We start from the raw sequence: 25,168 nt of genomic DNA, 5'->3' as shown, positions 1-25,168 counted from the left end.
GAATTTCCTCATAGAAATCAATAGCTCATTGTTGGAAAAAGGGAGCAGGAAATCATGCAATTTTGAAAGGATCTAAGTTGGTTTCTTTCTGGGTCCCAAAAATATACTTGAGTCACCAGAATGCCAAAGAGAGACTCAAGATGAGGCTTGCAAAAAAAAGCAGATTTTATTCATGGCCAAAACCAAAATACTGGGTGGGACTATATCCGGAACATACAGATACAATGCATGCGAGGAGATAGGCACCCCTTGGGGAAGGTATGGCGTCCTTTTACACCCTCAGAGACATCAGCTTAGTACCTAATTCTGGCCTCCTAGTTTAGCTTTGTGTATTCCTTGTTGCCCTGCAAGGGAATAGAAGCCTCCCAATTAGCCTTATCTCTTCCTTTGTTCTCCCAATTGCTCATTTGGCCCCCTGGGCTGCAGGGAACAGATCAAAGGTGTAAGTTAGGGCTGAAGTGTAAATTATCCCTCGGATGATGATGTCTGCAGTTCCAGCTGAGATGCCTACCATGCTCTTAGATGGCACAAGAAAAACAGGAAGAAGATGGATATGGGTTCAGATCAAATGGCAGGAACAAATGTTTGACAAATACCAGAGACATTGCAGAGGCCTAATAACAGAATGTGTTTGTTACAGGAGATACATAAAGGCATAATATATGTGATTCAAATGCAAAGGCATATATGTATTACAGGAACCTCATGGTTACAGAATCTGGTATACCAGTATATCATATTCTAGTATTCTTTATTATATCCTTATTATTTTTTCCCTTCAAAGCTATGCAATATTTTGTTTTGGTAGAACTCGTTCAAGGGAGACAGGATTTTGTCCTGGATTGCTATATTGCTTTGAAATTCAGAAAAAGATGCCTCACCTAAGCAGAAATAATGGAGGGAGCTCACCTGGGATGATGGAAAAAAGCACAAAACAACATGGCAACACAAAGGGTGTGATGGGAAGTTTATCCAGAGCTACATTAATGAGTGGAGCTTCCGTGTCATCATATTCAACATGTATCATCATTTTCTTAATACATAATTATCTTTCTTCTTACATTTGAATTTAATGTATTGTGAATTTAATGTATGAAATAAATATATTTCCCCCATATTTCTTATTTATTTATTTTTATTTTTACATTGCCTATTGTCTATATTCAGTCTCTATCCATTGATAAAATTGCCCCCATATGCTGTAACACTCCGATTCTTCCTTCCCACTAATTGCTAATATTAATCTACTCATTTCTGCACATTCTAATATTTTCTTAATTAGCTCTCCCTTTGTAGGAATTTTTTCTGCTTCCCAATTTTGTGCAAATACCATTCTTGTTGCCTTTATTACATGTATAATCAAATATGTATTTTCTCTACTAAATTTCTCTGGTTAGATACCCAACAGGAACAGCTCCGGTTTAAGATCAATGTGTTGCTGTATCAGTTTTTGTGATTATTGTGATTATTGTGCCCAATAATTTCTCACTTCTGGACATGTCCACCACATGTGATAGTACGATCCCGATGTCTGGTGGCATTTCCAACATTTAGCTGATTTATCTTTGAACATTTTTTCCAATCTATATCCGGTGACATGTGCCAACTATAAAACATGTCACCGGAAAGATTGGCAAAAATGTTCAAAGATAAACTTTGTTTAAATTTTTAAATAAATGGGGGCGTGTTCATGGCTGTGGCTTAGAAGACATTGTCTTCGTCTCTCTGCGGCATATGGAAAATTGAAAGCGGATGAAAATAAAATAAACAGCATTTTTGAAGTCCGATAACAACTAGGTGCGTTATTGAAGAGTTCCTGTCTTGGATGGACTAAGATTGATGTGGTTAGTCACCCTGAACTGCTTTTAATTGAGGTTTTCTTTTAAAGTGCTTTCCCTTTGAGGGATAAAAGTGAGCAGAGGGGGTGATGAAACGGCGAGACGATGATTTAAAGATGTCTGAAAAACAATAAATTAGAATTTAACTGTGAGTTGGATTCGCAAAAGATGTCGACAGGGTGAAGGGCAGCAAACTAAGTTTTATTGCTATGTTTGAATAAGATAAAAATAAGATATATGAGAGCTGCCTGAATGTTGGAGTCGACATAAATGTGGAGAACAGGAACCTTTTTTTTGGAACAGCCGAATATTTAAATGGTTTGTTTGTGGGATCGTCTGAAAATTTGAAAAATTATCCCTTTTTTTTTTGAAGATGCTGTGAAAATTGTGGACTAAAAGTTAAAAGTCTTAAAGTAATCTAAAGCATGTTTGCTGTTTGAAGTTCGCAGAAGGGCAAAATGGCGCTGAGGAGTGTAACTGATCTTGATTAACATGACTACAGGAATTTCACTATTTGTATTTTACACTGCCTCTGGCGCAAGAAGCAATTGTAAGCAAGCCTTCAATAACTTGGACTTTCAACTTTTTTTAAATTTGGGACTCTTTAATACTTTATTTGTCGTCTCTGGCTTCTTAAAGTGAAAGTAAAATATGCCCAAGTCCTTCTGAAAAGACCCTTCCGAGTATCTGTGGTACAGAATTGAGGATTAAAGATTTTCCTCTACAATAATTTAACATCTTAAATACAAGTTGATGACCCATTGATTTTGAACTGTGAATAAAGTTATAGAAATTTTTGGTCAAAAATTACAGGAGTTATTAAGATGGATCCATCTAAAGATGAATCGGTGCGACCTAAGGTCAAACAGATTTCTCAAGCTAGTATTGACTCAGCTCAAATTGTATTGGCATTAAACAAATTAAGTGATAAAATTGAAATAATGGATACAGAATTTCAAAAAATACATTTAAAAATGGATGAAGAAAAGAAGGAAAGATCCAACTAGCTGGAACAAATTGTTCAAGAAATTAATGTTAATTTTGCTAAATACACAGCAGAAGTAACAGTGATAAAAGATAATGTAGACCAACTACAAGTGCAAACAAAAAAAATTGATAAGCAAATAACTGAAATCTTTTTTAAAAATGAAAAACAGGATAGAAGAATATGTATTTTGGAAGAAGAAGTTAGGAAGTCCAACATTGTTATAAGAAGCATAGTGGAAGAAAAAGTGGACAATGTTAAACAACATGTTTTGAAATGGCTTAATGAACTTGGATTGGATAAAAATTTTACAACTACAGATTTGATAAGTGTCTATCGAATTGGATTTAGAAGACAACGTGAAATAATAAGAAGTGTTTTGGTGAGATTTGCGAGTGTTAATGATAAATTACAAGTAATGGCAAAAATTAGAGAAAATGGTGATGCTGTGCTGAAGATTGAGGGAAAACAGGTCCAAGTCTTTCAAGATATTTCAAGAGAGGAAAGATCGTGGAGATACTATCTGAAGCCAATTACTAAAATATTAAGAGATAGAAGTATTAAGTATAATTGGAGACCACCACAGCGAATGAATTTTTTCTATAAAAATAGAATGCATATACTCACAATAGAAACGGATGTGGTCCAATACTTCCATGAGCTTGGTTTTTTGGAAAAAGAGGAAGAACAAAGTGAATTAAGATCACAATTACTCAAAATGGGTGGAATTGAAATATATACATCAACACCAGAGGAAGAAGGAGGGGCGGTCGGAGGTTTAGGTCCAAAACCAAAGAGGAAAAGAAAACCAATGAAAGATATTTCTCCATCTTTGGCGGAGGTACAGAAGAAAAGTCGAGATCTTACTGGTGAAGGAGTGGAAAGGATGATTACATTGGACTCTGAACATAAAAGGGAAGATGAGCCCGAGTGCGGGGATGAAGAACCTGTAGTTGTTCAATTGAAACCAGAATTATGCCAATGAAGAGACGACCCAGCTGATGGACGGGGTCCCCTCTCCCCCACTCTTGGAAACGAGGCATGTCTTAATGAAGACGGTGGGGGATGAAGATTTTATGTGGTTGTGTGTCATGTTAGTTTTTGTTTTATGTTGTTTGTATGTTTTATATTTTTATTATTTTTTTTATGTTATGTGTTGTCTATATATATTTGTTTGGGTTTTGGGTCACGGAAAGGAAAAAGAGGGAATAGTTAAAATTAAAAATATTAATGGGGATAATTAAGGTAATGACTTGGAATGTTAAAGGTACTGGGAATCAGATTAAGAGAAGACGTTTAGAATTTAAGATTAAAAGAGATTCTCCTGACATACTTTTTATGCAAGAAACTCATCAGAAATCTGAAGATATAAACAGGATGTATTTAAAAGGGATGCAGATTTATGAAAAAGCTTTTGGGTCCTCAAAATCTAGAGCTGTTGCAACATTAATATCAAATAGAGTCCAATTTGAAAAAAACAAAGTAATAGCAGATATTGATGGACGATATTTGATAATAACAGGATGTATTAACGAGGAAAAAATAACATTAGTTAATTTATACGCACCAAATGTGAATCAAAAATTTTTTTTGAATAAGATTACCGATTTGTTGCAAACTGAAAGGGTAGGGAAAGTAATTATTGCTGGTGATTTTAATTTAATTAGAAACCAGATGGATAGTACCAATCCTACCCGATATGGTGGAATAAGAAAAATGGGGATACTTGATAATTGGATGTTGCAAAATGGTGTAGTAGATGTTTGGAGGGAGATTAAAGGTAACGAAAGAATGTATACTTTTCACTCAAAGGTATTTAATTCATATTCAAGAATTGATTATATTTTTGTATCCAAGAATCTGATGGATAACGTGGACAATATGGATGTTGGAATATTTAAAGACTCTGACCACGCAGAATTGTTATTAGAATTAGATATGTTTTTGGAGAAAAAAGAAAATTGTTGGAGATATGATGAAAAATTATATAAAAACGAGGAAGATAAGAATCATATTCTTAAGAAATGGGAAGAAAATTGGGATTGGAATGATAATGGGGAAGTTAATTATGGAACAGTTTGGGACACAATGAAAGCAATTTTTAGAGGAGAAAGTATTAAATTATCAAGTAGGAAGTATAAGAATTATAAAGTAAAAATAGAGGAAAAGAAGAAATTGATAAAAGAACTGGAAAATAGATTTCTAGAGACTAAGGATAGGAAATTATGGGAGGAACTTAAAAAATTGAAAAATAAACAAATAGCGGAAGATACAGAAATAGTTAAAAAAAATTAAGCTATTTAAAAAGAGAATTTTTTGAATATGGTAATAAAAATTCAAAATTATTAGCAAGAATGGCAAAAGATAAAAAAGAAAAAAGAGAAATAGGTGTCCTAATAGATGAAAAAGGTAAGAGATGTTATAAAAAATCAGAGAAATGTGAAATTATTAAAAAGTTTTTTCAAGAATTATATCTTAAAAAAGAAATTGATAATTGTAAATTAAAAAATTTCTTAGAAAAATATGGTCAGAAGAAAATTGATAATAAATATAAAGAAAAAATGGAAAAGGATATTACCTCTGAGGAAATTAAAGATGTGATTCAGAAGCTAAAACTTGGAAAATCTCCAGGTGAGGATGGGTTACCAGCAGAATTTTATAAAGAGTTTAAAGAAATTTTGATCCCAAAATTACAGATATTGTATAATAAGATTGTTACGATATTTTCAGGATCAGACTCAATAAATAAGTTGAGAATTATAAATTCAAATAAATCACTGTTTATTTACATAAGGCATTCTATATTCACTGAATATTCACAGATAGAAGCACAGAATGGACGTATGCAGCTCCTTATATATACAATGGGTGGAGCTAGATATGGGAGTGGTGAAATATGAATACATTAAGAGGTGAAGAATAAGTTAACCCCTGATACCCTGTTCATGTACTATTTACATAATGGAGAATAAGGCATTTACTTGTGACAAATCCCCCTCTAAATGCCGATTCGATATATTACAACAATTACAATCAGATTCAGAACAATATAAGACATGTAATTTAGAAGTCAAGTATTTATGTTGCTTAGACGGCAAAGGCTTTGTTAATATGTCGGCTATTTGCTCTGATGTTTCGCAATGAACTGCTTTGATAAATCCATCTTGAGATAATTGTCTCACATGTTTAAACTTTATATCTATATGTCTGGACCTTTGTCCAATAGCATCAGACCTAGATATTTTGATAGCAGCTTTATTGTCTTCATGCATAATAAAAGGCAAAATGGGTTTCTTCCAAATATCAGAAAGTAAATCGTTAAACCATACAAGGTTATTTGCTGCCTTAGATAGACAAACGTATTCTGCCTCTGTTGTTGAAGTGGCTACTAGATCTTGTTTGCCAGTATACCAGTAAACTGGACAACCGTTAAGGAAGAATAAATAACCAGATGTGCTTTTTCTACATGAGGTATCGCCAGCCCAATCCGCATCGGCATAACATGTGAGGATGGGCTCTTTGACAGTATTAGGTTCCAATAACAAACAGAAGTCTAAACTATTCTTCAAGTACCTTAATATCCTTTTGACAGCTTCCCAATGGTATAGTGATGGTTTGCTAACGTGTCTGGACAATAAGTTGAGAGGCAAAGCAATATCAGGTCTAGTCCAATTGGAGATATAAAGAAGTGAACCTATGACTGACCTGTAAAATGTATTGTCTTTGAATTCAGGGGATGATTCGTCTGTATTCTTCAAAAAATCAGTTTGCATTGGAGTATCACAGGGCTTAGCATTGCTTAAATTACATTTATTCAAGAGCTCTATGATTTTGTCCTTTTGAGAAAGCTTAAATCCCCTTCTGGTTTTACTGATTTGAACACCAAGATACTTATTTACTTTACCCAAAGATTTCAATGAAAAATGTTCATTCAGTTTTGTTACAAATGCTTCTCTCCTCTCATTATGTTTACCTATGTACAAAATATCATCCACATAGATCAATACAAATTCTAGGGAATCATCCTCTTTTTTGACAAAGAAACAATTATCAGCAGTAGTGGCATTGAAATTCATAGTTTTGAGTACTTTTACTAAACAATCATACCATTGTTTACCAGATTGTTTCAACCCGTATAAACTTTTATTTAGTAACCAAGTTTCATTTTTGTTTGTGTATTGACCGTGGGGTGCCCTTACATATATTTCTTTATCTAATTTTGCATGTAAATACGCAGTCTGTATGTCGTATTGGAACACATCGAGGTTGAGTGCTGATGCTATAACCAGAGCTGTCTTGACACTCTCTGTTCTTACTGTGGGGGAGTATGTATCTGTATAATCCTCGGGATATTTCTGTGCATAACCTTGTGCAACTAATCTAGCTTTGTATAGAGTATTGCCTTCCTCTAAATTTTTAATTTTATATATCCACCTAGTGCCAATTATGGTTTTGTCCTTTGGTGCAATTGTAGGTGTGAATACATTTAGCCCTCGTAAACTATCCATCTCTTTAGTCATGGCTGATTCCCATTTTTTCTTTTCTTCAGGAGGAAGTTTTAACACTTCCTCATATGTGTTAGGTGTTGGTGATTCTCCATCCATATACATTACATAATCTTTGTATTTGTTTGGCACTTGGTTTCTGCTACTTCTGATTGCTCTTTCTGGTTTAGTATCATTGTCATGTAAATACCTTGCTTCCTTTTTAGTTAATGAATCTGTTCTTATTTTGTGTTGACTGTCCATGTTTTGATTTTATTTTTATGCGTGTTGTTACTATGTTCTTCTCTATTCCTTTTTTCTTGGAGTTTAGTGCCTGGGTTGGTGTTTGGGAATATTTCATTAAGATGTATTCTAGACCAGTTGGCCTGTTCATGGAACACAGCTGTTCTGGAAACTATAAATTTGTTATTACTATCGATAAATCTGTATCCTTTTGTACCTGTCTCGTATCCCATGAATCTAAGTCTTCTGGATACGTTCTCACCTTTGCGCCTTAATTGTTTAGGTATGTGTACGTCTGCAGTGACTCCAAATATGTGCATGTGTGCTAGTTTTGGTTTTCTGTTATACATTGCTTCATACGGTGTCTTATTTACAATACTGGACCAAGTTCTGTTTTGTGTGTAATTAGAATATTGTAGGGCTTCTGACCAGAATTGTTTACCTAAGCCAGCATCCTCTAATGTGCATCTAATCATGGTTTGTAATGTTGAGTTCTTTCTCTCTACCACTCCGTTCTGGAATGCAGAAAATGGGCTAGATGTGTAATGTAACATTCCTTTGTCTTTTAGCCATTGGGAGAATTCCTTAGATATGAATTCACATCCCCTATCTGTCATGATTTGTTTTATTTTAATATTGTGTTGTGTTTCTATACGTTTGTAAAACTCCTTAAATTTCTGAAAGGTTTCATCTTTATGTTTTAATGTGTAAACAAATCCATAACGACTATAATCATCCACAATGGTTAGAAAGTAACGTTTTTTATAAGTAATTGATGGTGTTAATGGACCAACTAGATCCATGTGTACCAAATCAAAAATTTTGTTAGTTGATCTCGTTGACTTTCTAGGTCTGGGACTAGTTTTGAGTTTTGTAGATTTACATACTGAGCATTCCAAATAGTTTTCACAATTTTTTATCTTAACACCTTCTGCATATTCAGTCATCTTTTGCACTACAGGAAAACTGGCATGTCCTAATTTCCTATGTAAGACATGAGCACACTCATCGTGAATTGGTTTACCTATTTTAGGTTTTTTTTCATTGTGTGTATCTTTGTGATTATGAGTTACTTCATGTTCCTCATTGTCACCGTTACTATTGTCTCCATTATCTATCTCATTGTCACCTTCCATATTTGAATCAATGTTGTTTAACCATTTCTCCTTTGTCATTAAATAAGGTAGACCTCCTTTGATTATTACTGTGCCTATGTTTGTTCTGTTTTTCTCTAATGTTGCCTTTCCCTTTGAGAACACAATGTTAATGTCAGAATCTCTGCTTAGTTTTATTGCACTAAGTATGTTATGAGGTATTTCAGGTATTAGTAATACCCCCTCTACTTTTCCTAGGCCAGGTAAGATTACATTCCCTCTACCTATTACTTGAACCTTTTCTTGATTAGCTACTTTGATTACAAATTTATCTTCTACAAAAGAAGATAATATATTTTTATTATTTGTAGTGTTGCTCCAGAATCAATAAGCCAATTGTTGTTCTCTGGTTGTTGTATGTTAATATTGTCATGTTTGTTTAGCCCATTCAGTGAGCCAGACTTTCTATCCTTTGAATTATCTCTGCCCCCTCTATGTTCTCTATAGTTGAGTGGACTTCTATACCTATGTCTATCAATGGAAGGTTGTCTGTTGTTGTACCTATTTCTATATTCTGACCTATGTCTTTCTCTTAGAATTTTAGGACAATCCCTTCTATTATGTTCTCTGGACCCACAGTTGTGGCATCCAAATGGTTCATGATATCTTTCTTGAAATGCTACCTTTTTATATTGTTTGTGTTCTATGTGGTTGTTATAACGACTCCTCCTTGAATTGTCTTCAGCTATTAACTTGTTAGATAGACTTTCTATGGATAAGTATCCTAGATTGATTGTGTCTAAATGTGACATATAATTATCCCATGATGGGTCAAGTGAGTTGATGATAACACTTTTCATCGTTTGATCTGAAATTACCTCCCCCCTTAAGTGCAGTTCTGCTCTAATTTTGTTTAAAGATATTAAATGTTCACTTATGGTAACCCCTGGCTTTATCCTAGAAGAGAAGAAATCTTTAGACATTCTTGTGGTAGTGGCTACACTTTCACTGTGAAATAAATTAAACATGCATTGAATAATTTCTGAGACAGTCAGATTTTGCTTAATACTGTGATACATGGCAGGAGATACACTGGAAATTAATAAGAAGAATGCTCTATGGTGTAGGCAATCTAACTTTAGAGTCCAAGGTCTTTTTGGGGGGTTAGTAATAAAAAAGAGTAAATTTTCTTTCATAAAGACAACCTGGAGCTGCTGATACCATTCTTGCAAATTAATGCCATCTATTCTCAGCTTTGGGAAGTCATTGGGTAAATTCCCAACATTGTTGGGTCCATTACTTACAACCAGAGGTAGTCCGTGGTCTTGCAAATGATGAAAGTTGCAAAACGGCGTGGGGATGCTCGCAACGAGTTTGCATGATTCTCTCCGCATCTCATGTCTTCCGAAGTTGTCTGCGTAGTCTTGCGCATGCGCGTTGCTCATTTCGTTCCTGGAGTCATCGTGAGAGATTCTCGCTGCTGCAGCTCCCCCGCTTTGTTCTTCTTCCGATGAATCAGTCTCCGGCTCGATCTTTGGAGTCCTGGTGATAGCGGGCGCTCGTTTTCTTTCGCTGAAGGCGCTGGTCCTTGGATTAGTCTGCGGCGTGGGGCGGTATCTGCAGGGCTCTCTGGGCTCAGGCGTCGGTGCTCTCGCCGTCTGGATAGGAGCGGGTAGATTTTGAGGCGTTGGCTCGCTTGCTTGTTTTTTTGTTGATTTTTTAGTGATCTTCAGTTTTGGTCCAAATGCTGCAAAAAGCGTTTTCATTGCTGACTTTACTTGCATGTCTATTGAATCTTCTTCATTCTCTGTGTCTGATTCTTCTGAGGTATATATATTTTTTTCTTTCATTTTTGCATCGAGTAAGGCTTTTCGCGCCAGATATTTTGAATCCTGCTTTCTGATTGGCTCTGCTTCGCTCATCTTAGGGGTCTGTTGAAACCAAGATGGCTGCCATTTGAAATTTTGCGCGGGATTGTTGGTTTTCTTCTTCGTTGCGTTTTTATCTGCAAGCATATTACTCACTATTTTTGAGTCTTTTGATTTTTCAGTAGCGATGTGCTTCTCTCTCGCTGCTCCGTTGTTTTTTAGTATATCTTGGAGGTTCGCGACGAGACTTTCATCGCTCTTTTGGCTTTTTAAAAGTTTTAGTATCTCTGACCTGAGTTCGTTGTTTTCTATTTCGTTTTCTTCTTGGTCATCATCTTTTTTTTTTTTTAATTGCAAAAGTTTTACAATTACATTTTCACCCCTTTCCCCCCCCACCCCCCAAAACTTCCCAACCTCCCTAACCCTCCCTAACCCTCCCCTCACCCCAGACTTCCCTATAATATACTCATAACTCGTAAAAAAAAAAACCTTAATATAACACTTATGTATAAACTTGAACCCCTCCCTCCCCTGTATAATTTTTCTTTTTACCTCATTACATTAAAATATTTCTAAAACGATGACTTCCGGTTGGTGACCCGCGGCGATATGGCGTTGAGTGAGTAACTGCTGCTCCTCAATACCATCAGTCACCGTGTTTTGGGGACCCCCTGAGGGGCGTGGAGCCCGGAGAGCCCCACGGACGAGAGAGCGAGCCGGGTGAGCGTGAAAGCGGGCGCAAAACGCTGATCGCAAGACCGGGCGGCTCTGTCTAACCCAGCACGCGTGAGTCGGCCAAACTAATGGCTGACGCGAAGCTGTGGTAACCAGCAACCAGATGGAAGCAAGGGAGATCGGATGCTGCAGTGTGGATCGATACACACCTTTCCTGCATTGAGGAGAGAGGACATCAGGAAAGGGGTCGGCGAAATCGGGCGGGAGAGCCTTACAGATGAGAGAAGCGGCGATTGAAAGCTTCCTGTGTATTCTGGCAGAGAGAGAGCCCGACAAGCCGGCATCGAAATAAGAAAGAAAATTGTACTGACAGTGTGCGTGCCAGAGAGGATCGGTGAGAAAATTTAAGACCAGCACTTATTTCCTTTTTTTACTGTGAACACAAGTAGACCCAGCGGAGGCTGAAATTGGGTGGATCGAGTTTGGCTTTCTTTTTTGCACTGAACAGGAAGCTCAGCCATTAGAGTGACTTGACGGAGGAATAGCCTGCCTAGTGGTGGACAGTTTGGCAGTAAGAATACAATAGAGTGCTGAACCTGGAGGACTTATAGAAGATCAGAGACTGGGCAAAAAAGACTATATCCCAAAAAGGAATAATAAGTATGTGTGTGTGTGTGTGTGTGTGTGTGTGTGTGTGTGTGTATACATATATATATATATATATATATATATATATATATATATATATATATATAAAAATTAAATTAACAACAACACTTGAACCTTTAGATAATTTGTCTTCAGTATCCTGATTATTAGATCCGTATATACCTTGATAAATTGACTTCCTTTTTTTTTGACTAGATAATATAATACACTCTTAAGTTTTGATATTTTAAATCTTTCTATATATATATTTAACTGTTTAGCATTTATAGTATTTACCAGTATTTTTATAGTATCTAAAATTATAATTATACAATTATAATCGTATTTAAAATTAAGTATTCAAAATTTCTATTTATAGTATTTATAGTATTTTAAGTATTTAAAAAGTATAATATTGAGTCAAATTAATTGCTTTATTGATATATTGATTGTGAACTGCTGATTAATTGATATTTTGATTTGTATAGTATTGAACTGTCTAACTTATATTTACCAAGCCAATTTAACATCAAATATATTTAAATAACATTCTGAGTATAAGATATTGTGAGGAAGAGATTAGAATCATCGTATAGATATTGATATTGATTGCCCACCGGAAAACTAGCTATACTTGTTTACAAATTTAGAAGGAAAAATTAGATATAGTAATATAGATATATAAATATATATTTATATATATATAAAAAAAAAGATAATAGAGGCGCTAAGTGGCGAATGAGAATTTGGAGTAACATCGACAGGATAATTAAACAGCAAAAGAAAATCTTAAAAGAAATGACAAGCATGGCATCCACTGTGGGGAAAACAGGAAAAAAGACTCCCTCTAACCCCACTATAGCGACAACCTCTCCGGCAACACAAAAATCAACAGAAAGCCTGGCAATGCAAACTCTGCAAGCATCATTAACCCTGATTCAAGAAACGATGATGGCAATGCAGGAAAAATTATTAAATAACCATGTCGAATTAAAATCAGATATACATGCATTGGACCAGAAAATGAATGATATCCAAACATCAATAGTTAATAATGAACTACGAATTCAAAAAGCCGAAACAAGAATAGACCAAACTGAAAAGAAATTAGACATTGTGGATCAAGCACTAACCAGTCAAAATAAAGAGATAGAAGATACAATAATCCAATTGGAGATGGACCGGGCTTCCTTTTATTTGCGATTTCAGAATGTTGTTGAGGACAAAGAGGAAGACCTAGGAGAAAAAATGGCGGAGCTGATAGCCGATGCACTTCACCAAGACAAACAGGCAATAATTAGGGAGCTGGACAACGTATATAGGGTCCAGACTAACTATGCAAGAAGGAACAAGCTTCCTAGAGAAGTTCATATCCGCTTCGCACGGAAAAAAGTTAAAGATACTCTTTATAATATGGCAAGAGACGAACAGATTACATATCGAGGAAAAGAAATAATAATCCTAAAACAGATACCAAGAAGAGTCCGGGAGATGAGGAAGGGATATAGATTTTTGGCTATACAGTTGAACAAAAGAAAGATACTATTCAGGTGGCTTCTCCCAGAAGGGATGCTAATAACCTGGCAAGGAAGAGAAATTAAAATAGAAAATCTGAGTACAGCACAAGACTTCCTTGACCAGCTAAGAGGCGCGGAAGAAGAGCAGGGGAGTAAGGAAGATCTAGAAATAGCAGCAGTGGAGGAGGAAGCCCTACATCAACAGAACACGAACGAGGCAACTGTAGAGGAGAAGACAGAAGAAGAAGGAGAAGCCAAAGAGAAGAAAGCGAGACCAGTAAGGGCCGTAAGAAATAAACAAGAACCAATAATCAGATAGGGGTTTAGAGATGAATGGCTTGAAGTTAATATCCGTAAATGTCAATGGACTAAATGATTACAAAAAGAGGAAAAGAATATTAACAAAACTAGGTAAACAAAATGTTGATATAATGTGTTTACAAGAGGTGCACATAAAAAAAGAAGAAAGTAAATGTTTAGAATATAAAAAATTTGGTCAAACATTTGATTCGCTGGCAGAGAAAAAGAAGAGGGGGGTGGCTATCTACGTAAAAAAAGGAATTGAAGCAGAATTGAAATTTAAAGATACAAAGGGTAGGATCCTTATGATTGAAGTTAAGAGAGGGAATTCCAAGGTATTATTAGTGGGCATTTATGCCCCGAATAAAAAACAGGGAGAATTCTTTAAGAAACTGCATGAACAATTAGTGAAAATGGCATATACTGAAATTTGTATGATAGGGGATTTTAATGGCATTGTAGATCCGGAGAAGGACCATAAGAGCAATAAAGTTAAAAAAAATAAAAGGACAAACTTACCGAGAGCATTTTTTGAGTTAGTCGATGAATTAGATCTAATTGATATTTGGCGTACCCTGCACCCAAATGACAGGCAATATACCTTCTTTTCAAATGCACAAAAGTCGTGGTCCAGAATTGACATGGCATGGGCCAGTAGAAATTTGGGGTTGGAAATTGAAACTGCAGTAATTAACCCAAACGATTGGGCAGATCATAATCCATTAGAAATCAGATGGAAGTCTCTCCAGAGAAAATACCAACGGAGGTGGAGGTTTAATGCCAAATTACTGGGCGACAAAGACTGTATACAAAAATTCAAAGAAGAAATAAATTTCTTTTTCAAGGAAAATGAAAACAAAGGCACATCCCGCGCAATAGTTTGGGACACAATGAAGGCCTATCTGAGAGGAGTCGTGATTTCATATATTGCACATAAAAATAAAGAAGAAAGGAAGACCCTGGAAGAGTACTTAAATCATATAGGAGAATCAGAAAGAAAACTCCAAGATAATCCAGAAGATGAAGCAGTCAAAGAAAATTGGATGATGTGGAAGCATAAAGTAAACATCATGGAGCAAGAAGAGTTGGCACAAAGAATGAAAAGAACGAAACAATATCTTTTTGAGAATACCAACAAATCGGGGAGGTGGTTGGCCTATAAATTAAAAAAGGAAAATGAAAGGGGAATAATTCATACTTTAGTAGACTCTAAGGGCAAATTATTGATTAACGAGGAAGAAAAACGGGATAGGGTGAGAGAATATTACGAATCCCTATATAAAGAAGAGGAGATATCGGATGACAAAATAGAACAATACTTGATAAAAGCAGAGCTCCCACAAATAACTGATGATGAGAAAGAAATGCTTAACAGAAAGATCACAATTGAAGAATTAAAAATAGCCCTTTCCAAATTGAAAAATAATAAAGCGCCAGGACCTGACGGATTTCCAGGGGAAATATATAAAAAATTAGAAGAAATACTCCAACCGAAATTAGTAGAAATTTTTAATGATGCACTGTTAGACCACAAAATTCCAGAATCATGGAAAGAGGCGCATGTCACACTTGTGCCGAAAGAAGGTGCCGACCCAAAACAAATTCAAAATTACAGACCAATCTCGCTCCTAAATACGGACTACAAATTATTCATGGGCATAATGGCAGAAAGAATGAAAAAGATTTTAAATAATTGGATATATAAAGACCAGAATGGATTCTTACCGGGGAGACAAATTAGGGATAATATGAGAATTGTACTAGACACGCTAGAGTATTATGAGGAACACCCTGGAAAACAGATGGCTCTGATTTTTGTCGATGCTCAAAAGGCATTTGACAATCTAAATTGGAAATTCATGATTAAACAAATTGAGATGATGAAATTTGGAACAAATTTTGAAATGATGATTAAATCCATTTATAATAACCAAAAGGCGAGTATCTTGGTGAATGGGGATAGGACTAAAACATTCCAAATTAGTAAGGGAGTAAGGCAAGGTTGTCCCCTATCCCCTTTATTGTTCATTCTGGCCCTAGAAGTTCTTCTAAGGAAAATTAGATTTAACGATGAAATAAAAGGATTGCAGATCAGGAAGGAGATTTACAAGACGCAAGCATTTGCGGATGATGTAGCCCTAATCCTTGAAGACCCTATAGAGTCGGGACCTAAAGTATTGGAGGAATTAAGTAAATATGGAGAGGTGGCAGGCTTCATACTGAACAAAACCAAAACCAAAGTATTGATCAAGAACACAACTGAGAGCCAGAAAAACGAGATAGAAGAAGTACTAGGATTACAGGTTGCCAAAAAAATTAAATACCTAGGAATTTGGATTACATCAAGATGTTCGACCTTGAAAGACGATAATTATATTCCCCTAATCAGGAAAATAAAACAAGACCTAGATTGCTGGAAAAAAATAAGACTATCACTTTTGGGCAAGATAGCCACAATTAAGATGAACATCCTCCCCAGAATATTATTTCTATTTCAAAATATACCCATAAATTTAGATAAAAAATTCTTTTTAGAACTAGACAAAATTATTAGAGAATTCATATGGGAGGGGAAAAAACCGAGATTTTCCATTAAAATTTTAAGGGGCAAAAGAGACATAGGTGGATTTGGACTCCCGGACTGGGAAACATACTACAGGTCAGCCAAGCTAGTATGGATAAAAGATTGGATCACCCTGGAAAATAAGAGAATTCTTACCTTAGAAGGCCATGACCTGCAAAAAGGCTGGCACGCCCACATCTGGGAAACGGAGAAGAAAAGGAAGACACATTTTCATAGACATAAAATTAGAGATTCCCTGATACAAACATGGACCCAGATTAGGCAAAAATATTACAAAAAAATCCCAAATTGGCTCTCAACGATGGAGGCCCTGACCCACCCAAATAGGTGGGAGAGGGAGAAAATGGGCAGATATAAAGATATCCTAGACGAAAGAGGGTGGCTTAAACCAAATGATATTTTACGAGAGCAAGGAATAACTTTAGATTGGTGGACTTATGCACAAGTAAAATCCAGATATCAGAAAGACAAAGAACAATATGGTTTAGAACTGGGATCAAACGGACTGGATAAAGTCTTGATGGGAACAAACAAAAAGATTCTGGCAAAATTATACAATTATATATTAAACGATGACAAGTTCGAAGATGTCACGAAGAATCAAATAATTGCATGGGAGAAAAATATAGGGCGCAATATAAATTTTGGGGAATGGGAGGAGGCATGGAACAGAAATCTTAAATTGACTAGAGCGGTGACATATAAGGAAAACCATTACAAAATGTTTCATAGATGGTACTTAGCCCCGGCCAGACTAGCGAAGATATATCCCAATATACATCCCAATTGTTGGAAATGTGGCCACGGTCAAGGCACCTTCTTTCACATGTGGTGGACATGCCCGGAAGCAAAAGGATACTGGAATAAAATTAGGAGATGGTTATATGAAATAACTGATGAAGATATTGCATTAACACCAGAGATTTTCCTCCTGGGAATAATAAAGAAGCCATATAGAAAGGAAATGATGCATTTAATGATCCATATAATTACAGCCGCTAGATTGGCATACGCACAGTATTGGAAAGAGAAAATTCAACCACCAGAAAAGCTTACAATTAAGAAATTACTCGAGTGCGCAGAGATGTCTAAATTAACCTATGAATTAAATGATGAAAAGTCAGTTTACTATATGGTGTGGGAAAGGTGGTACAAGTGGTTGCATGATAGAATGAAAGAAAGATCTAAAGGTGTATTAAATAATGGTTAAAAGTGAGTTAAAATGTCACCAAGTATTATCTATGGAAATAGTTAAAACACTGCACATCCGATACAAATTGAAAAGCTATATTATGTATATGTTGTTTCATGTTATTGTTTGAATGTTTGTTTGTTTTTTCTTCTTATTTCTCTTTTGTTTTTGTCCTTTGTTTTTTGTTTGTTTTTTTTAAAGAAAACCTCAATAAAGTTTAATTAAAAAAAATATTTCTAAAACATTATTTTCAAATAAAGGCTATTTGATACTTTCTAGTTTGATATTTGTTCTGAACATCCATCTTTTCCATTCCCATTCATAAGTCTCTTGTGAACAATCTTTTAAGTATGCTGAAATCTTCGCCATCTCTGCAAAACTGGCCATCTTCAAAGTCCATTCCTCAATAGTGGGCAAAGCTTCATTTTTCCAGTATTTACCTATCAACAATCTTGCTGCTGTTATCATATACAATATCAGTTTTGTTTCACCCGATGTAAAACCCTTAACTATACCCAATAAAAACAATTGTGGAGAGAATTGAATTTTTTTCTTCAACACATTCTGCATGACCCACCAAATTTTTATCCAAAAAGCCTTAACTTTCCTACAGGTCCACCAAACATGATAATACGTAGCATCCAAACATTCACATCTCCAACATTTTGGCTGAACATTAGGGTACATACATGACAACTTTTTGGGATCTAAATGCCATCTATAAAACATTTTATAGAAATTTTCCCTCAGGTTCTGCGACTGTGTAAATTTAACATTCTGAACCCAAATTTTTTCCCATGTTTCCAACATCACTGGTTCTTCAAAATTTTGTGCCCACTTAATCATACAATCTTTAACTAATTCAGTTTCTGAATCCCTTTCTAGCAAAACATTATAAAGCCTTTTGATATGCATTGGACCTTTCTCTTTTATATGTCTAACCAATTCTTCCTCATGCAACATAATACCAGTTTTTTGGTCCTCTTTCCATCTCAATTGTAATTGATTATATTGTAACCAAGTTAAATTAATCCCTTCGTCCAACAGTGTCTGCAATGTCTTCAGCTGCCATCTGCCCGCATCTGTAAAAAGAACCTCTTTGTATAAAAACCCCCCGAGTGACATTATATTTGTATTCCACAAAGTATGACCAAGATCCAGCCATAGCGGTATTTTATAATCCCATTTGAGTCGGTGCTTCTTCCAAACTCTCATCAAAGAGTCTCTAAGTATATGACTGTCAGGTATGCTTCCTTCAGTATCCAGGAAAGAAAACCCCAAACTCAAGCATTTTGAAGAATTTGGTACTTTTACTGAATATGAAAGATTAACAGCCCAGGAAAAGCTGGAAGTGATCAAAACGCGCGAAATGCATCTACTAAGCTTCTTCCCCCCCTCGTGTTTATATTTTCTCAGCCAATCTAAAGGTCTTCCAAAGGTCAGGTGGCAACACGTCTGGCAGCGTCATCCATCAGGAATGTCGAGACAGTTGGTCAGCCATCCCCTTCTGAAATCCAGTTTTGATTCCCACAAAGTCCCCTCCTAAAAAGACAAACCCCCTCCTGCTCTCTTCCCCCCCTTTGCTCCATACCTAATCCCTCCCCGTTTCTTATGGCAGCTAAAGCAGAAAAGCTGAGGCTGACATTCGGCCCCTCTTGCAGAAGAGACATTAGTCCTAAATAAAAGGAAGAAAGAGAAAGAGAAACAGAATATATACAATGATCAAGGTTTATCAGGGTATTTGGCATAGAACTGTTGTACTTTCTTGGGAGCTCGGACATCCCGTTTATTTATTTATTTATTTATTTATTTATTTATTTATTTATTTTTGAATTTGTATACCGCCCTTCTCCCTGAGGACTCAGGGCGGTGAACAGCCAAATAAAAACATCAAATACAAATATTAAAATACAGTTAAAAAATATATATAAATTTGGCCCCATTAATTAAAACAATAAACCAAACAATTAAAAAACATGTAAAAAGAATTAGGCCAGCCCGGCTTGTTGGAAAAGGAAGGTTTTAAGGGCACGGCGGAAGGCACTGAGGTCATGGATTCTCCTTATCTCAGGGGGCAACTGATTCCAGAGGGTGGGAGCCCCCACAGAGAAGGCCCTCCCCCTGGGGGTCACCAGCCTGCATTGTTTGGCTGATGGCACCCCGAGGAGGCCCTCTCTGTGGGAGCGCACGGGTCGATGGGAGGTCGTCGGTGGCAGCAGGCGGTCTCGGAGATAGCTAGGCCCTATGCCATGGAGCGCTTTAAAGGTGATAACCAACACCTTGAAGCGCACCCGGAAGACCACCGGGAGCCAGTGCAGCTCGCGCAGGAGCGGTGTTACATGGGAGCGCCACGCTGCTCCCGTCACTACCCGTGCTGCTGCGTTCTGGACCAGTTGGAGCCTCCAGGTGCTCTTCAAGGGGAGCCCCATGTAGAGAGCATTGCAGTAATCAAGGCGAGAGGTTACGAGGGCATGAGTGACTGTGCACAAGGAATCCTGATCAAGAAAGGGCCGCAACTGGCGGATCAGGCGAACCTGATAAAAAGTCCCCCTGGTTACAGCCGTCAGATGTTCCTCCAAGGACAGCTGCGTATCCAGGAGGACTCCCAGATTGCGAGCCCTCTCTGTGGGGGCCAAAGACTCGCCCCCAATAGTCAGTGATGGAGTCAACTGACCATATCGGGATGCCGGGAGCCACAGCCACTCAGTCTTGGAAGGGTTGAGCCTGAGCCTGTTCCTCCCCATCCAGATCCGTACAGCCTCCAGGCACTGGGACATCACTTCAAGGGCATCATTGGGGTGGCCTGGGGTGGAGATGTACAGCTGAGTATCATCAGTGTACTGATGGTATCTCACCCCAAAGCCACGGATGATCTCGCCCAGCGGCTTCACATAAATGTTGAACAGGAGGGGCGAGAGGACCGACCCCTGAGGCACTCCACATATAAGAGGCCTCGAGGTCGACCTCTGCCCCCCTGTCAACACGAACTGCGACCGGTCGGAGAGAAAGGAGGAGAACCACCGTAACACGGTGCCCCCCATCCCCAACTCTTCCAACCGGTGCAGCATGATACCATGGTCGATGGTATCAAAAGCCGCTGAGAGGTCTAACAGGACCAGAACAGAGGAGCAACCCCTGTCCCGAGCCCTCCAGAGATCATCAACCAACGCGACCAATGCCGTTTCCGTGCTGTGCCCAGGCCTGAAACCAGACTGGAACGGATCCAGATAGGATGTTTCCTCCAGGAATTGCGGAAACTGTCGCGCGACCACACTCTCAACAACCTTTGCCAGAAAGCGAAGGTTGGAGACAGGACGATAGTTGGCCAATATTGCCGGATCCAATATTGCCGGATATTTACCCATTCAGCCTGAGATAGTGGAAAATGTTTCCAGGCAATCAGATATTGGACTTTACCATGGTGTTTTCTAGAGTCCAAGATTTCCTTAACCTCAAAATGTTGCTCCCCTTCTATGAGGATGGGAATTGGAGGGTTGCTATGATCAGCCCTTAGGGGAGATGAGTGTTCAGGTTTCAATAAACTAACATGAAATACAGGATGTATCCGTCTCAAGGTTTTTGGCAATTCTAATTCAACTGTCACTGGATTTATCAGTCTAATCACACGGAATGGTCCTACATACTTAGGCCCCAGCTTTTTAGACCTCTGGGTGGTTTGTAAGTATTTGGTAGACAAATAGACTTTATCCCCCACTTTATAAATGTGAGCTGGGGACCTTTTCTTATCGGCTTGTGCCTTATGAGCTCGGTGTGCCTCATCTAATGCCTTCCGAGTCACTGTCCAGGTGCTCCTTAGTTGTTCCATCCAATCTATCAAGGAGGGATTTTGGGGATCATCTTGAGGTAACTCGGGAATGGGTACAAAATCCTGGCCCGATGCAACCTTAAAAGGGGTGAATCCGGTGCTACTGTGTACAGAATTGTTATATGCCACTTCTGCAAATGGTAACAAGTCTACCCAATTGTCCTGTTGGTAATTCACGTAACACCTAAGGTATTGTTCGAGCACCCCATTGGTTCTTTCACAAGCGCCATTTGTCTGAGGGTGGTGACTGGAACTCAACCCCTGTGCGGAACCTATCAATCTTAAAAATTCTCTCCAGAAACTGGAAGTAAATTGCACACCCCTGTCAGAAATTATTCTTTTTGGAGACCCATGTAGTCGGTAAATCTGCCGAATAAACAATTTTGCGAGGGTTTTTGCTGAAGGGATCTTTGAGCAAGGTATGAAATGTACTTGTTTGGAAAACAAATCAGTTACTACCCAAATGACAGTGCAGCCCTCACTGTCTGGTAAGTCCACAATAAAATCCATAGATATTTCCTTCCATGGGGCGTTTGGTCTAGCCACACTTTGCAATAATCCAGGGGATTTTCCTGGAGGTCTTTTAGCCGAGGCACATACTGGACAGCTAGCCACATATGCCTGTATGTCCTTTTTTAGTGCAGGCCACCAAAACTGTCTCTTACCAAGATGTAAAGTTTTGACAAACGCAAAGTGTCCTGCGGCTTTGGCATCATGCGCATATTTCAATACGGTTGGTCTTAATGTGGTCGGAACATACAATTTTGATCCAACCCAAGCTAGTCCGTCGCGAAGTGTGCATTCATTCGAGTGGATTTTAAACCACTCGTCAGCTTTTAGCTCTTCTCGTAACTTTTCGAGTAAATCCCCCGAGAGTTCTGGATCGGTTTTACTCTGTGCTCTGGTAGTGACAGGTGTTGCCAATTGTGTTAAGGGGATCATTGGTTGAACCACTTCCTTCTTTATGCTGTTGTACTGTGGTAATCTGGAAAGTGCGTCCGCCATGAAATTTTTTCCCCCAGGAAGGTAACGTAAAGTGAAATTGAAACGCTTGAAATGTTGGGGCCAGCATGCCTGTTTGGGTGACAATTTGCGTGGTGTTTTTAGTGCTTCTAGATTCTTATGGTCAGTCCACACCTCGAAAGGGTGTTTCGCCCCTTCTAAAAATTGTCTCCATGTTAACAGCGCCCATCTAACTGCAAACGCTTCTTTCTCCCATATGGCCCATCTCCTTTCTGTCTCAGATAGTTTACGGGATGTGTAAGCACAGGGTTGTAATATTCCATTCTCATTCTTTTGCAAGAGTATTGCTCCTACGGCGACGTCGCTAGCATCAGCTTGTACTACAAAAGGTTGTTCTATGTCGGGGTGTTTGAGCACAGGTTCAGCTGCAAACAACCGTTTCAGTTTTTCGAAAGCGGCCTGACAGTCCATAGTCCATTCTAGTGGTTTCGAGGGTTTGGGTTTTATTTCCCCTTTGGTTTTGAGCAAGTTTGTAATTGGCAGTGCGATTTTTGCGAAAGAGGGGATAAATTGTCTATAAAAATTAGCAAACCCTAAGAAACTCTGTAACTGTTTACGGGTGCGTGGTGTGGCCCATTCCATTACTGCCCGGACCTTTTCCGGGTCCATCTCTATCCCCTCATGCGATATACGATATCCAAGATAGTCGATTTTGTCTTGATGGAATTCACATTTAGAAAGTTTGGCATAGAGTTCAGCTGCTCTGAGTTTATTCAAGACCGCTCGAACCAATCTTATATGGTCGGCCATGTTGTCAAAATAAATTAGAATATCGTCCAAATAGACCAACACCCCCTTATATAGATGCTCATGCAACACTTCGTTGATCAACTGCATGAATACGGCCGGGGCCCCCTGTAGTCCAAAAGGGAGTACTCTAAATTGGAAACATCCCAGTGGGCAATTAAATGCTGTCTTCCATTCATCTCCCTCTTTTATTCTCACTCGGTAGTATGCCTCTCTTAAATCAAGTTTGGTAAAAAATTTTCCCTTTCCTAAATGGGCCAACATGTCCTTCATAAGTGGGAGGGGATAGACATTTTCCACGCAAATGGCGTTCATGTTTCTATAATCAACAACTAATCTGAAGGATCCATCTTTCTTTTCGCGGAACATTACTGGCGCTGCTACCTTGGGTTTGGCTCGTTCAATAAATCCCCGTTCTAAGTTTTTGTCAATAAAATTTCGCAATTCCCCCAATTCTCGAGGTGTCATGGGGTATATTTTTGGTTTGGGAAGCTTCACCCCTGGGAGTATTTCAATGGTGCAGTCAGTGGCCCTGTGGGGAGGCAGAGCATCCGATGCTTTTTCACTAAACACTTCCTTGAGGTCCCAATATTCCTTCGGAATTTTCTCTTCTCCCTCAATATAGTTAATGGCTACTGCTGCCCCTTCTGGTCTTATGTCGTCCCTTAGGGAGGGGCCTTCCTTTTCCGGAGTTGGGTCTGCTGTACGGATGCGCAGGACCCCCGTTTTCCAATTTACTCGTGGGTTCCATTTACGAAGCCAGGGCAGTCCTAGAATCAGGGGTCTTTCCATGCCAGGTGCTACGATAAAACTGAGCTTCTCTACATGATTCCCCAACTGTAGTTCAAGGGGTTCGGTCATAAAACTAGCTGGGCCCCCTCCTGCAATCGACCCATCTAGTGCACCCCGAGTCCAACAGGGCTAACAATTGCGCGTGAGTTCCTGTGGAGGGCACCCTTACTTCTACGGGGATGAGTAAGGGTTCTTCCCTGTGACTCACCCATTCGTCGGTGTCAGAGTCGGAGTCCGTCTCGCTGTCGTCATCGTTGGTCTGAGTTCCCAATTCACGCTGGTTCCGGGGAGTGAACTCAACGACTTCTCCTTTCAGGGCGGTGCCGCGGGTTTTGGCGGGTATTTTATCGCTTTTCTTTTGGCTGGCCCCGGTGGCTTTTGGCGGTGGTTTGGAGAAACATTCAGCCGCCCGGTGACCCTCCTTCCCACATTTGAAACAGGTGAAGGGCTTTGACTTGGGTTTGAATTCGGTCTTCCCGCCAGTCATCTTGGCCGCCCCCTTACAGTAGAAAGAGGATGACTGGTCCCCCATCCGCCTTCCTCGGAGTTCGCTCCGTTTCAGCTCGATCTCCACATCCTCAGCTACTATGTACCATCTATCCAAATCATCGGGGACCCCCATGCTCCTGCAATCTCGATATATCTCTTCATTCAATCCATCCTTGAAACTCTCCAAAAGAGCCATTTCTGACCAGCCTGTCATATAAGGTGCCAGTTCACGAAACTCTTGGATATATTCTGCCACCGGCCTCCGGCCCTGCTGAATGCTCTTCATTCTGAGTCTCGCCTTTCGTTCAGCTAAATGGTCTTCAAAACGCCTTCTAAGGGCCCTCATGAACTGGTTGTAATTTCTCAACAGGAGGGAGTTGTTATTGTGGAGAACCACCATCCACTCAGCCGCCACTCCCTCTAGGGCATTCGCAACGCTTCTGACTTTAGCCGCCTCTGTTTCGTAGTCCTCCCCCCAATCCTGCATGTGGTTCCACACTTGGGTCAGGAAAAATCCCAAGGTTTTAGGATTTCCATCAAACTTCCCAGGAAGGGGGGGGATTTTTGGCTTTTTACGTCTGCGGGGGGGGGCCTGCAGGGCTGGGGTTCTCTGGCCGGCTGCATCTCTCCCTCGAGCTGCCGAAGCCTGGGATGTTCCCTCCTCAAACTCTTCCTCTCCCCCGCAGGCTGTCTCTTCGGCCTCCCCCCTGGGGTCTGCTTCCCCCTTCTCCACAGGAGTTTCAAAAGACTCACGGTTTTTTCTGCTTTCTTCCACATCACGGATAAACTGCAAGGCTTGATCTATCATGAGACGTTCCTTCTGCTGTTGCATCCACACTGCCTCCCTTTTTCGGGGTCTGGAA

The 25,168-nt window shown here is 38.8% G+C and overlaps 1 protein-coding gene across 1 annotated transcript in view; it reads right to left on the bottom strand.

Moving 5' to 3' along the window:
* LOC148111716 (uncharacterized) overlaps nt 1-25,168 on the bottom strand; it is a 226,491-nt gene that overhangs the window by 96,691 nt on the left and 104,632 nt on the right.

The sequence above is a fragment of the Pantherophis guttatus genome, chromosome 16 (assembly GCF_059756535.1).
Source record: "Pantherophis guttatus breed Tessera chromosome 16, ASM5975653v1, whole genome shotgun sequence".
NCBI classification, from domain to species: domain Eukaryota; kingdom Metazoa; phylum Chordata; class Lepidosauria; order Squamata; family Colubridae; genus Pantherophis; species Pantherophis guttatus.
The sequence above is the reverse complement of the archived record's forward strand: the minus strand, read 5'-3'. Positions and strand labels throughout refer to the sequence as shown.